The sequence below is a fragment of the Excalfactoria chinensis genome, chromosome 5, assembly GCF_039878825.1.
Source record: "Excalfactoria chinensis isolate bCotChi1 chromosome 5, bCotChi1.hap2, whole genome shotgun sequence".
In the NCBI taxonomy this organism is placed as follows: domain Eukaryota; kingdom Metazoa; phylum Chordata; class Aves; order Galliformes; family Phasianidae; genus Excalfactoria; species Excalfactoria chinensis.
In genome coordinates, this window is record NC_092829.1 from 39,025,198 (window position 1) to 39,040,135 (window position 14,938).

A 14,938-nucleotide genomic window follows, 5' to 3' on the forward strand; every position below is an offset into this window, starting at 1 on the left:
TTTTGATATAAACACCACACACATTTTTAATATTGTTGTCTTTGAGTAAGGATGATTTTTTTTTTCCCCTTTTAAAATTTGAAATAATCTTGCAAAGAAATAAAAAGAGGGTTAATCATAATAATAACATTTCTGAAATTACCATGGGACTCCTATCTGGCAGAAGGAGCTGTTTCTATTGCCCAGCTAAGCACCTGGGTGGTTGTGGAGCATTTAATTTGCTCTGATGTGAATATCATTATGATTCACTTGCTACAGAAATCATCTACTATTTTGTCTATTTTAAGCAGGTATATTTTCCCTAAGTTTTAGATAATAATTACTTTTCTTTCCAGTCACGCATCTTTAAATATGTATATCTGCACTCTGTTCTCTTAGAGCACACTTGAAAAAGTCATTGTTACTTTTATATAATCTTGATGAACATGCCTGTCTTTAATTACAGTTACCACAACCACATTGTTGTTGCAGTGATTAGCTTTACTCCTTCAGGTGAATCCAATCAGCTATATTTACAACAATAAAAAATCAGTTGCTTAGAATACCAATTTATTATAGTTATTTAACTTGCAAATACTTTCCTGATTTTTAAAAATATGCTGTTACTTTGTTGTATGCTCAGGTTCTGGGTTCCAGGAACTCAGCAATATCAAATTAAGCTTTTAATGTAGGGAGTGAAGAACTCACCTCGTTTTAACTGAGGTCTGCATGTAAATAAATTGAGCTCTGTGTAACTTGCGCTTCACAAGTGGGTAGTTAGTGCTTCAGGCTGCTTACGGATGTACGCTTGTTCAGCACACTTTAGCTTCATAATCCACTGTGACACCAGTGCACCTATTCAGAGGAGAGGAGAGGTCCTGGAAACATGTTCAGAGTTTCCACTCTTTGTGTTATTCCTGTAGCTGCCTATCCCTGTACCCAAGAGAGCTTTGTCATTTGTCTTGTGGTCCTTGAGCATGCAAACTTGTTAGGAGAGAGCAATAAAAGTATGATTATTTTTAGTCTAGGCATTCTGGAATTTAAGCAAATACACAGTACAGATAATGGATGCTACAGGCAGATGTTCTACAGATAATGATGACATATACTATAGATAATCTTAATAAATAATACAGAAAACTTCTAAAAACAGAATAACTGAGAGGAATTTGAGTGAGGTGAGTATGAGCAGAAATTGAAGAACGGTTTTACTTTTATACATGAAGGCCTATTTGTGCATACAGCCTCAGGGATGCTTTGGACAAAAATAGAATTATTTAGTGGCAGATCTGACAAATGTCTCTAATGTGAAGTAGCCTTGTGTGGTAAAGGGGTTTCTATTTGAATACAAGCCGACATGAGTCTTCTGTGTGTGTACTGACATGCAGCCTTATTACAACCTGAAGTCTTTGGTAGTTTCTCTGCTTCTGTCATGGGTTAACTGAAAAACTACTTGCGCCCGTGACGTCTGTCCATACAGTGCTTCTACCTGACTGATGTTAGAAGGCACGGCTTTCCAATTTTTGCTCTATGATGGAGCGCAGTCAAGTGATTTTTACTAACTTTCCCGCTGCAATAAAAGAACTGCAGAGTCACTGCAGAAATAAATATCAAACAGAGAAGTGTACTGCCATTTTTTTTTTTTTTCATGTGTGTTGTATTAGACTTGGATGGTCACTCAAGATGTAATGCGACAGGCCCTCCCCTGCTCGGTCATGCATATGTAGATTGGCTCATGTATATGTAGAAGGGGTCATGCATATGTATAAGGTGTAAATGAAATAGGAAACCTATATAAGGGACTCACACAATCTAATAAATGCCATTTTACCACTCACCATATTGGTGTAAGGACCAGTGTGTAATTTGGCCAGAGACCGTCAAAAGCACATTACTGAGGGACGCGACTCTTAAGGTTACCTGATTAAGGTAAGGCATGTGGAACATTATTTTGTTAAAAACCTGCAACTCAGCTGAGACTTAGATCAAGGCCCAACTGCCATCAAAGTAATGATTTGTGCAAACAGTAAGCAGCTGTCTAAATATCAACATTGTGCATTATGCATTTGTTTGCAGAATATATAAACTAGTTCAATAACTAGTAACAGTTGTTACATTAATAAAACCTTCTTTTTTAATAAATGACATGACAGCAAGTTTGCCTAAATATACATTATAAATTCTTTTCTGAGCACATTAAATCAAGATTAAAATTTTTGTGGCTGGGAAACTAAACATTTCTTGAAGATTTCTTACATAGAAATTGTCTAAAATATATTGTTTGATGTGAACCCAGCCTGCTTTTTAAGAACCACGATCTTACAGTAAATAATTTCCATCCATCTGTCACAAAAAACAAGTTTTTCTCAGTGAGCTTTTATTGGGAGTTAAGTGAAATGCTTATTGCAGAACTTCTACAACAGATAAAAAGTTGTCCGTAGCTTTTCATCGAATGTGGGCTGCTGAATTGAGTTTGAAACTGAGTTACGCTTGTTTTGACAGAAGTTAACATCTGAAACTGAAAACTCAGGGTGGCGGGAGCTGAACATAGTAGTATGTTGTATTAATTTTCAGCTGCTAAATTCACTGAGGCTTGTGTAGCCAGAGGCTGAGGTAGATGGGCTCGAATCCCGGGAGCTGGACTCGATGATCTCTAAGGTCCCTTCCAACTCGCACGATACTATGATACTATGATAGATGTGAGAGTCATGGAGAGCACCTGAGTTATGAGAGCATAAGTAACTTTGGTAGGACAGTACAATAACAGCTTAAAAATTAGCCTTGTGTTAGAAATTTATTTATCTCTGATTAATGTATATTAAAAAAACCTCCTATGATCTCTCTTGGTGTTTTTGTAGCTTGTTAGTTTCAGGACAAGGAATTAGATAGTCCCATAAAATGATAGAAATTACATAAATGCTGCATTCTCAAAGAAGCTGAATTCAGGAATTTAAAAGATCAAGGTGTCTTTTATCATTCTTGGTTTTTCCCCAGGGCAGTGCTTTGTTTACAGGAAATGTGTGGGTCTTCCTGGATGGGAAGAGACTTTCTGCATGGTTAAAATCACAACACTGGCTTACATGCTAAGAGCATGTGAGATGATTTAGATGAAAAGAGTTCAAGTGATGCATTCCTCTTTCATCTCTTTGGCTGAAAAGTCACTTCTTCTCTTTTGCATAACGTATTTTTTTGTGTCCAACAGCATTGTTTTGGCTCACCTTCTTTGGCCATTTGTAGCTTGGCTTTGGAGTTTGTGAAATTGCTTGTGAAATTGCAAATGAAAACCAGGAATGGATAAAGTGTTCTCTTGTGATTCTTTACAGAGGAGTATAACCTTCTAAAGACTAATACAAGCAACTTTTGACACATGGTGCAGAGCATGGTGAAACTTCGTGTTAGTGTTAAAGCTGGGGACTTTATCTAAATGTTGTTGCTGGGTAATTGTGTAGATTGTGGGAGAATCAGGAGCTACAGTGAGAAAGAAACATGTCAGCCTTAAGGAATAGAGTGGGGAACAACATTTTCAGAAGCTGCTTTTCACATAGATTTGCCTGGTTATCAGAAAGGCTATTCCAGTATCTGAGTTAGTGGCACAATTAGATAATGTGAAGTTCTAGGCTTGCAGCTCCTTAATTTACTGGACACTTCTGAGTAAAGCTGTTTAATTAATTGGCAGTGAAAAATGTGCTGGGTTTGGCAAATTACATTTCTGTCAAAGCCCCTGCAAGATTCATTAAATCATATCTGGGAGTGCAGGAACTGCCCTTTCTCACTGCTGGTTTTATATACATATATATATATGTATATATATATATTAGGTGGTGTTTGCAAGTGTAGCAAGTCTTAGGTCTTTACAGAATCTGACCATTCCTGAAAAACCTGATGGTGGGGTGAACTGTCAGATGCAAAAGCAGCCTCTTGCACTTCTAGGGCAAAGCAGTCTGGAAGTCACGGAAAGGACAGGTTTCTGTATATTGAAAAACAGTGTGAAGATATGATGCTCAAAAAATACTTGCAGATTTCTCTTCAGTATCTTTTATTCTGTTCAAAACCTGCCAGTCACACAGCAAATTAAAATTTGTTTGCTTTATGGTAATACCCATTTTGTCAGGTAGAGAGAAAATCAGAAAAGCAAGGTGGTTTTTACTTCTGACAGTCTAATTCAAGAGATGTGGAATTGAATCAAGACAGGCATGTTAGTGCAGGATTATGGGCACTGGCAGTTCTCTCTAGGAAAAATATATACACAAAATGCTTTGGCTGAGGTCACTGCCATTATTCCAATTCTGTTAGAATGGCAAATTAAATTATAGTAGTTGTGTTGCTGTAGCCCCGATGGTCTGAGGAGATATGTATCTGTTGCTCTAATAAAAGATGTTACCTCTCCTTACAAACCTTGCCTCGCTTTAATTGTGTTATGGGTTTCAGAAGATGGAGTGAGGAGCCAGCAAGCATACCATGGGAGATAAACATTTTGATAATACTGCTGAAGTTGGGCAGTGTGAGACTCAGAGAAGGAGTTGGTGAATAGATGTTGTTCAGAGGATAGATTCTGTTCTTTGGTAGATCCTCATTTAGATATCAGGTGTGGTGCAGACTGCAAGCATTTACATGTAAAATTAGCTTTCTGCATGTAATTTCACCAAAAGCAAGGAGACTACTATCCGTTTAAATTATCAAGAGCTACGCATCTGCTGGTGTGTTCAGACTTAAATAAATTTTGCAGGATAAATATTCTTTTGTTATGCTAAGGAGCAAAGTAAGACTTTGAGTCAGATCAAATAGGTGCAAGAGCTTTTTGAAATACCTTCTTTGCCTTTTCAGGTGCAACTGGCAGGCTGTGAATTTATATATAGAGTCACATATGAATTAAAAAATATATACTGGCAAGATGTCTTCTAACCAAACAATGAATATTTTAAGGTTGTTTTTTGTTTTGTTTTGTTTTTTTGGTTTTTTTGTTTGTTTTTTGTTTTTTATTTTCTTCTTTCATGTGAGTTGTCACCCACAAACTTACATTTTCTTTTCTTCCAGTGGAATATTTCTTAAGGACATATGTTTGATAACATGTCCGCATGCAAAAATTTCATTGTAGTCAAGCAGCCCTGTTAGATTCAGCTTTTGTGTTGTCTTTGGTAAGAACTGCTAAGGAGAAGGCGTTGTAGTGATATTAGTGATATTCAAGTACTAGGAGTGATGGGCTCAGAACAAATGTGATGTGCTCTGTTTTATCTTGTCCCTGTTCTGGAGCAGCGCTCATGCAAAGTGTGAGCTGATAAAATCAGATGTGCTCTAGCTTTTGGAGGACAATCTCTCTTCTCATCTACACCTCAGTTCATCTGTTTATATACCTGTAATGGTTTAGCTCTGGTACTGAAGAGTAAGTTGTTTGTTTTTTTTCTTTGTGTGTTAAAAAGATACGTTTCATTGAAATAGATTCTGAAAATTGAAAAGGAAAATTCCCAGACTATGCCAATTTACTGAGGTGTATTCTTCACTGTGAGAGATTAAATTGGATTAGTGCCTGTAGATTGCCATCCCCTCCAACTTTGTTTTGAAGATTTGAGCTGGTGCCAAGTTCTCACTCTGCACTTGTTTGGCTTCCATATAATTTACACATCATTTTTGCAGTCAGTTATGTTAGTATTTTATGCTATCTATTGATTTTATATTTCGCTAAGTATTTTATTTAAAGCGCTCCAAATAGCTCTGGATTTATGTTTCAAAAGTCACAGTGTTAAGAGAATTTTATAAATGAAAAATAATTTGGAAATTACCAGATGATGGTTTTTTTCTGCAAGAATTTAAAATAATCCTTAAAGCAGTGACAATGACAAGAGCAGCAAATGATCCATGAATGACGTCTGAAGAAACAGAAGCCAACACATCTAATGACAGGTGGGTTTTCCCTACCTAATAATAATAATAATAATCTATCAAGCAAATTTAATTTTAAGATGAAAGAAGCTGCTTACTCAGCTCCTAAACTGAAGGCAGAGATTAATGAGAATCAATTGAGGCATTTTAAAAAAGTGGAAGGAGAGAGCTATTTTGGACCTCAAATGTTCCTCCTGTTCCTGACAGAGGCAGAAAAGAAACCAGAAAGATACAGCCTTACAGAGTGACCCATCAGAGGAGCAGCTTTCTCAGTCTTTCTTTTCCCACTCAGCAGGAAATTGTTGCATTGCATATCTGCATTTGTGATAACGCATGTGTAAACGCATACTGAATGTGCTTACGTTGCACATGTTAAATAGTTTAAATGGAGCCACAAGAAAGTGTGAGGCAGGAGAGATAGGGGTGAAAATACTTATTTAAGAAGACAAACACAGTAGATGGCTCTTCTCTCACAAAATCTCTCCTGAAATTATACATATGAGTCGAACTGACCCATCCTTGCTGTAGGCTTCATGACTCAGCATTGCTCATGATTTTTGTGACTCATTAGAAAAGTCTAGAGAGAGCTTACTGCTCAGAGCCTCTTCATTTGGTTTGGCTGACTTCTGAGCTTGCCTAAAACTTCAGTGATTTCAGAAGACTCTATACTGTAGAAAAATGTACTGATGCGTATTTGGTTACAGAACAGGGTGTCTCTGGATCCTGCAAATTCATTGCTTTTTCTGCCTTCTAAGGCTTTTTCCACATCTATTTTCCTGCCTGAACTTAACAATGTTTCTTGGAGTTTTCTAGTGCTCTACCTTGTTTCTTGGTCATCTATCCTTGCTTGTGTAATACTGACTTTCACTTTTTTTTTCCACACAATTTTGAAGCATAGAACATTCATAGATGAACATTACTAAAAAGCAAAAAGGGAAGAAAATAATTTCCTCATTCTTCTAACTACAGCTTCACTGAACTATGCAGAATTCCTTACATTTCTCTGTACGCTACAGAAATCTTGAATGACCAACCCCACGCCCTCATCCAGATAACCAATTTCACCTGGTTCCAGCTGACTTACATTTCTTCTCTGTGGGCCATGCCAGCGGGAATGTACAGAGCTATCTGTTACCGTCTGCAGGAGTTAATTACTTGTTTGTAGATGAACTGGTTGTCATACATGAGGATAACATGATGGAGGCTGCCAGACAAAGTGTCTGGCTTATCCTGATATGATAACAAATATTGATCTTCTATTGGGATGAGTCAGGGTGTGAAAACACTGCAGAAGGTTGTTGAACCTCAGTAGAGCACTCAAATTCTGAGTTCACTTCTCAGCTTCACTACTTCCTTGGTTTGTTTTTTAGTAGTAGCTGAAGCTAACAAAGAATAGCAACTTCAGCTCATGCTCAGCTTAGAATTTTTTCTTTTTTCTTTTTTCTTTTTCCATGAGCTTTTCCACAGCTCCTTGAGCTCCAAATGGAGTTAAGAGTCCTGCTGTAACACAGCACTCACCAGTGAGGGGCCCTCCTGTGGCATTGGGTTCAGGGCATGTGTAAACTAGGGAGCTTTTGTAGCTCTTGAGTTCCAGCTTGATCCTTTGCAAATCAGGCCCCAGTAGCATGCCCAAAATGGAAACTCTGGATCTTTATATTTAGAGAAAAACTTGGAAATTCTCCTTTTGAAATCTTATTTTATACATGCCCATTTGCTTGTGTGTTGGTTTTTGTTTTTGTTTTTTTTTTTTCCCTGTATTTATCCAATAATTTGCAAAATTATTTTGAAAATGGGTGGTTAAAAATATCTCCTTTCTCTCTCTCTCTCTCTCTCTCTTTTTTTTTTTTTTTTTCCCCTCTTCTATTTCTATTAAAGCAATAATGTGAGAAAGTACCTCACATGATGTAATAATAGAATAGAAATACAGGACATACAGGAAACTTTTTATGATAACAACTTCAACCTGTTATGGCCAGAAGATTTTCTCAGCTTAAATAGCATTTTAGTTTTCTCACTGAAATGTTATTATATAAATGCATTCTGACCTCATGGTTTATCTGTCAGTATCACTATATTCTGACTCTGTCTTGTTAACTCTTACTGCAAGCTAAGATTTTTTCTGGAGATAGTTTGATTTGCTCCAGTACTCTTTTACAACTCAGCCTAGATTAATTTGCTAATTAACTGAAACTCAGCAAACATTCTTAGTGACGTGCATTTGAAGTCAAGGCTGGAAGTATTGAATTATTTAGGTAAAGTAACCTGCATATGTGCTCCCAACAATAACAACATAAAGTACGTGTATCAGCTATTTCTTACCTCATACTTCCAGTGAGCTAAGAGCTACCATGTGGCTTAGCTGAAGCTCACTCGTGATACGTATGAGTCTCCTCATATTTCTTAAAACAGTGAAGGTTAAATAATAATTAATGGCAGGTGATGTAGAGGCCTGTTTGTGCGTCAGTGCAATTTTTTCTTTTTTACTTAGGCTTGTTTGCAGGAAACCACTTACATCTGGCATTCTGCCTGATTTATACTAAAACCTTCATGTTTCCTAAAGCATCTTCAAAAACATTTAATGAGCTGTTGGAAAAACAATCTCATCTCTTTAAGATAATAATCATGTTTTTGAAAAGCTAAGCACCAAACTGCATTGTTCATATGTTGACTGATTCCTATCTCATCTGTTGTTTCAGTCTCAGACAGTAGCTCTTCCACTGATGGTTTCTTCCCTTTCCAGTACTGTTCAGAGCTGTTCAGAGGACTGTAGAATTTGTTCATTTACTGCTGCTTGTAATAGATGAGCAAGCTTTTTATTGATCAGGCCATACTGTTGTACTAAATCACTCTTGATTTTCAGAGATACATTGCTGCGCATTGTATAGTGTCAGGCTTCCTTCTCCAACCAACATTTTGGTGAGTAGAGGCAGTCCATAATTTCATCAGGGCTGATGCAAGCCTGAGCTGGTGTCTTGAACTATGTGTTTACTAGTCTGAAGTAATCTGGAATGCTGAAGATTGTCTCTTATGCACTTTCATGTTTTGCTGATTTGGTTTAACTCTATCAGCTTTTAGACTTTGACATGACAATGATCTTCAGCTGAGATAAGTCTTAGGAGGAAAGAATCTCCATCAGACCAGCAGATGGAAGTAGGAAGAATCATAGAATGTCTCGGGTTGGAGGGGACCTAGAGATCATAGAAACATAGAATCCTAACCTCTAAACCAGAAGGGATGTATAAATGTCATTGAATCCAACTCTCCTGCAATTAAACAGGGACATTCACAGCTAAATCAGGTTGTCCAGGGCTTGATCCAGCCTTGAGGGACAGGGAATCAACTGCATCTCAAGGCAACGTGTTTCAGTGCCTCACCACCCTTGCTGTAAAGACTTCTTCCTGATAGCCAAGCTAAATCTTCTCTCTTTGAGATTGAAGCCATTTCCCTTTGTTCTGTCACCATAGACCCTTCTAAAGAGGCTGTCTTCTTCTTTCCTGTAGCTCCCCTTTAAATATTGAAAGGTTGCTATGAAGTCATCTCAGAGGCTTCTCCAGGCTCAGCTCTTTCAGCCTGTGCTGAAAGATCATGCAGGTCCTATATGACCCTGCCATAAACAGGGTTGCCAACTATCAGATCAGACTGCCTAGGATCCCATCCAACCTGGCCTTGAATGTCTCTGGGGATGGGCATCTGCAGTTTCTCTGGGCAACAACTTCCAGTGTCTCACCACCCTCTAAGTAAAAAATTTCTTCCTAATGTCTAACCTAAATTTCCCCTCTTTTAGTTCAAAGCCATTCTTTCTTGTCCTGTCACTATCAGACAATGTAGAAAGTTGATCCTCATCCTGTTTGTAAGCTCTCTTCAATAACTGGAAGTCCACAATGAGGTTTTCCCAGAGCCTTCTCTTCTCCAAGCTAAACAAGCCTGGCTCCCTCAGCCTTTCTTCACAGAAGGCATGAAATCCCACTCCAACATTTCCACATCCTTCCTGTACTGGGGGCCCCAGGTTTTGATGCAGCCACACAAGAACAGAGTAGAGGGGGACAATCACATCCCTCTCCCTGCTGGCCACCCCTCTTTTGGTGCAGCCCTGGATACTCTTGGCCCTCCGGGCTGCAAGTGCACACTGCTGGATCACATCCAGATTTTTGTCTGTGAGGGCCCCCAAGACCTTCTCTTTAGAACTGCACTCAAGTAGTTCTTCTCTCAGTCAGTACTCATACTGAGCCTGATTGCCTCGACCAAAGTGCAACACCTTGCACTTGGCCTTGTTAAACCTCTTTAGATTCTTGTGTCTCCACTTTTCTAGCCTTTCCGGGTCTCTCTGGATGGCATCCTTCTATTGTCTCAGCTGCACCATTCAGCTTAATGTCACCAGCAAACTTGAGAGGATGCTCTCAATACCACTATGTTGTTGATGTAGATGCTCAAGGGCACTGTTCCCAAGACAGACCTCTGGAAGACATAGTTCATGACCAGCCTCCACCTAAACATAAAGCCATTGACCACAGCTCTCTGGTTGCAACCATTCAACCAATTATTTATCCACTAACTAATCTAGACTTCATATCCATGTTTTTACCATTTAGAGAGAAGAATGTGGGGTGGGACCATGACAAAGGCCTTGTACAAACCCAGGTAGATTACATCAGTTGCCCTTCCTTTGTCTACGGATGCTATCACTAAGAAGGCAGAAGTCTTGCAAGTGTTTGAAGGTTCATCTTGTTACTTTGTTCTCCTAGAGAAGGTGTGAGAAAAGGTTGCCCCATAACGTTTTCTGTAACCTCGTTAAAGACGAGAGCAATTACTGCCACAGCCAAGTTGCCCTAAAACAAGATAGCTACTACTAACATGCAGAGAAGGGGAGCTTGTTGACTTCATGGGCTGTAAATGGTGATGTTTTTGTAAAGCAGAAGCTGTTTTACTATACCCTACGCTATTGTTGTTGGTTAATAAGATACCAGCTATAAGTGTTGCCTCTGTTCCTTGTGGAATGTATTTTAGGTAGCTTGGTATTAGCAGTTTCTCTAGACCTTGAAAGGCAGAAAAGAATACATATATTCTAGATCTGTGGAATTAGAACTGTAATGTTCTACTGCAATGAGGAGGCCATTTCAGGTAAGCTGTTAATGGAAAGACAGGGATTTTCCAGCTTTGTTATGGCACAAATTGATTGATAAAGCTGATCTTCCTATCTGTGACGTTTTCTTTATGTCCACACGTGTGTGATAACCACATATCAATACAAAGAGCAGGTAGAAATTGTTTCATCTTATTGCTGTTTTTAATGTGATCTGATAAGTAGGCATAATAGGAACTGATATGCGGGTGATAGTTATTCAGATTATTAGAGTTTGGATATCTGATGAATCACAGCCTGCATGCTGACAAGAGAACACTAGCAAGACTAGGATTTGCAGCTACTTCTTTTTCTTACTGTGTGAATGTTTTGAACTGAATTTTCCTTTCTAAATTTACTACTGTTTTTCTGTGAGCTAAACTAGATGCTTGTGAGTTTCTCAGTGCAGGAACGGCCAAGCTTCAGTCCACTGGGCTTGTCCATTACCTCCAGAACTGCATCACAGGTCAGTTTACAGGAAAACTTCTCAGAATCTGGCAGAATTCTAGAAATCCTTTTGGATTTCTGCTGGAAGAAGACTGAGACCTTTTCAAATATCAAACAGTCATAGAAAATTCTGTACTTGTCAATATCACCAACTATCTGTCTATCAGAAAAGGCTGCTGAGAGGAAAGATCAGAAGTTTATGAAGCAGGCTTCATAAACAGAGATGTTGCTTTCCAGGTCTTCAGCAACTTGAAACAGTTGTGATTATATCATTTCAACCTAATGGTTAGAGTGAGAAATGATTCTACTATGAAAGGACAGCATAACATTTCCTCATAACTGTCTTCCACCTTTAAGAATTTTTTATTTTAGTGTAATTTCTCAGTGTCTTCCATTAAGAAAAGCAAAAAACTAAGTCTCACTATTTGTTTATCAGAGGTCTGGGGAAAAGAAACAGCAAAATCCGAGAGCAGGGATGTTGTCAAGCAGACAACTTGAAGGTGACTATGGTGATTCAGAATAAACTTTTCAGTATTTTTGATTCCAGTTTAGCTGAAAGGAAATTGTTATCTAGAAAGTGATCAGTATCCACAAACCATCAAACAGAAATTATAACCATTCCATAAATTTGATACCTAATTGTCATTAAATTTTCAGCTGTATTTTCAGCAGTACCATCATCTCATTGTGTGTTCACAGTTGGAGAACACTTGCTAAGCAGGTGTTGTCAAGGTCACCTATAGATTTTGGTAAAGATTTACTTTTGTGATAGTGATGCATGCAAGCACTTTAGAAGGCAACAGGTGGTTATCAGCTAACTTTCAGAGACAAAAAAATAGTTCAACATAAGGCACTAGGCTGATTATCAGTCAGCATGGAGGAGCAGTTCTGGTTGCAGAGCTGGGAGGCTTTTTAACGTATAAATCGGGAAAGAATCTGAGCTATTATGCATTTGAGCATGGTACCTGCAGAGTTCTATGAGTAATGAAACCTTACCTGAATTTCTTTCTTAAAGGCTTATTCTGCGGAATTTTGGGGACATAAAAAAAGTAATAACTGAATATATCTCAAAAACATCACACACGACTCAGGCAGCGTAATCTGCACACTGTGTTATACAACAGTGGCACCCAGTGGAGACAGGAATTATGGCAATGTTTCCGTTGCTGGGTTCCTGGTAAGGGTTGTGCAGATCTACCTCGAGTTTAAGGCTGAGGGCACTGATTTGGTAAGGTAGGTCTGTGTGGACCAAAGCTAGCTGCAACCCAAGTGATCTCCTAAATTAAACACTCTTACCTACAAGCTGGACTTCACGTTTGAAATATTTATACTACCAGAGCATTATATATCAACTCACAGCACACTCTAATAGCTTCACTGAAGGCAAAACTAACACTGTTAACAAACCCTGGACTCCCAAAAGTGAAGTGCTAATGTACTCAAAATATTGCGGGTAGAATCAATTTTAAATTAAAATCAATGTAATGTAGATTTTTTTGTTTCTGTTAAGTTACCAGCACTTACTACTGATTTGTGTAAGTGTAAGATACACTCTCCTAATTTCTGGAAAAAATGACTGCTTATTTTAATAATAATTGGTAGCATTGTTGCAGTGGCATTTATCCTAGCAATATGTAGAGGCAGATAAGAAGATTTTATCTTTATTTTATAGTATTGGGTGCAAGAGCAAAACTAAATTGCTTAGGAATAAATTGCCTCAAATGTATGAAATGAACTTCATGACAGATCCATTATTTTGCACCACCCTCTAGATTGAGGAAAGAGTTATGTATGCTCTATGCCTTTACTGTGCTGCTTTTGCCTTCTTGACTGTACTGCAAAAGATGCTGCTATGACTCTGTGAGCGGTTTCCTTTCAGTTCATCTTTCCTCACAATGGGGAAGCCTCGAGCACCTTTAAACGTGAAATGATGCACTTCTATGTCAATTAAACAGGTGAAGACTTTTATCCTAAATATGGGCCAGTAATTGAAACATACAATTACTATATACACTATATATATATATTATTTTTTTTCTCAGAAAAAGAAAGAATGAAACAAAATATGGCAGTTTCTAAAAGTGGTAACAGGAAAAGTGGAGATGACACTGCCTCTCTTCTTATGCTCTTAAGTACAAGCCAATCAGGGTAAGCTTATCCTAATAGAAGGTATTTCAGTGAACCAGAAGAGAGACATAGATAGGAAAGGATGCAACAATCAAATACCTTTTCAGTAAAGTGGATTAAGTTTTAAAATTGAATTAAGAAAGATCAGTTGTTCAAGCTCATTGAAAGATGTCTGATTAGACAGGATTTTTAAGCTGATTGGTTTATGGTCAGCTGTTCTGAACAGAAAAATGATTGCACTTTGCCTTAAACCCCCCCGGCTTGGCACAGGTACTGTCTTGTGTTTGCCTTGTCTGTTCAACTTGGTTTGTAATGGCTTTTGTATTTTAATGCTGGTTAATGGTGCTCTTCAGTAAGATAACCAAGGATCTAAGCCATAAATGTCAATCTATCTATTAAACTGTAGCACATCTAGTACATACCTCCTGAGCTTTTGGAGTTTTAATAGATCTTGCTTTCTGTTAACTAAACTTCATGTTGTTGTGACAAACTTATGCTCACAGTTTTTCAGAAAGAATTCTTTCAGAAAGAAATAACTGCAGAATGTCCTAGGTTATTAAACCTGGACTCTGCTCACTCAGTAATTCAGTCAAAGAATGTACACCCTGTCATGGTTTTCTAATAGAATAGAAGAGTTCAGTTGGAGGAAACCCATAAAGAACACAAATTCTAACTACCTGACCACATAAGGCCAACTAAAAACTTCAAGCATATTAAGCGCATTATCCAAATGCCTCCTGAACGCTCCTGCTGCGCTGTATTTGGAAGCCTCTCACAGAGTCTGACTACCCTGAAGGCAAAGAACTTCCTTATATCCAGTCTGAGTCTTCCCTGACACAACTATGTGCCATTCCCGTGCTTCCTGTTGTTGCTTACTGACAGGAGAGGACAGGCACTTCCATCTTTGCTCAGGGAAGGTGTGAGAATGGGCTATGAAAATAAGCCCGACTTGCAAGTATGATTTTGAATGCAGATTGTAACTGTCCCAATGTCCAAGCGCTCTATTGTAGTTATCTTTGCTTGCTCAAAAAATAATCTCCATTAGAAATCTAACAAAATTTGTGCATTTCTTCTTCAGTGCAGCACACAGACACTACCGTAGCTTTAATTATGTTTGCTCTCCTTGATGAGTATTCTCCTTTGTGTCGAGACCAGGTAGAAGAGAAACCAGCGTTCTGGTGGTAAAAAGATTCAGTTTTGTCAGCCCTTCAGCATTGTCCCAGTTTCTGCTATTAAGGAATCAATACAGCAGCAATATTTGACTGTGCTGGGAGATGTTAGTGAAGGGAAAAATGCTGAGATCATTTCATCTGATGGTTCATTGTAGACCTCTGACTGCTCATAAAGATTCCATGCAAACAGCTGATCCTAAACCCGAATTCCTTATAC

General features: G+C 38.3%; 1 protein-coding gene across 2 annotated transcripts in view; it reads left to right on the forward strand.

The window, feature by feature from the left end:
* The window catches only part of INSC (INSC spindle orientation adaptor protein), a 115,616-nt gene that overhangs the window by 75,265 nt on the left and 25,413 nt on the right, over nt 1-14,938 (forward strand). The window lies entirely within an intron of this gene.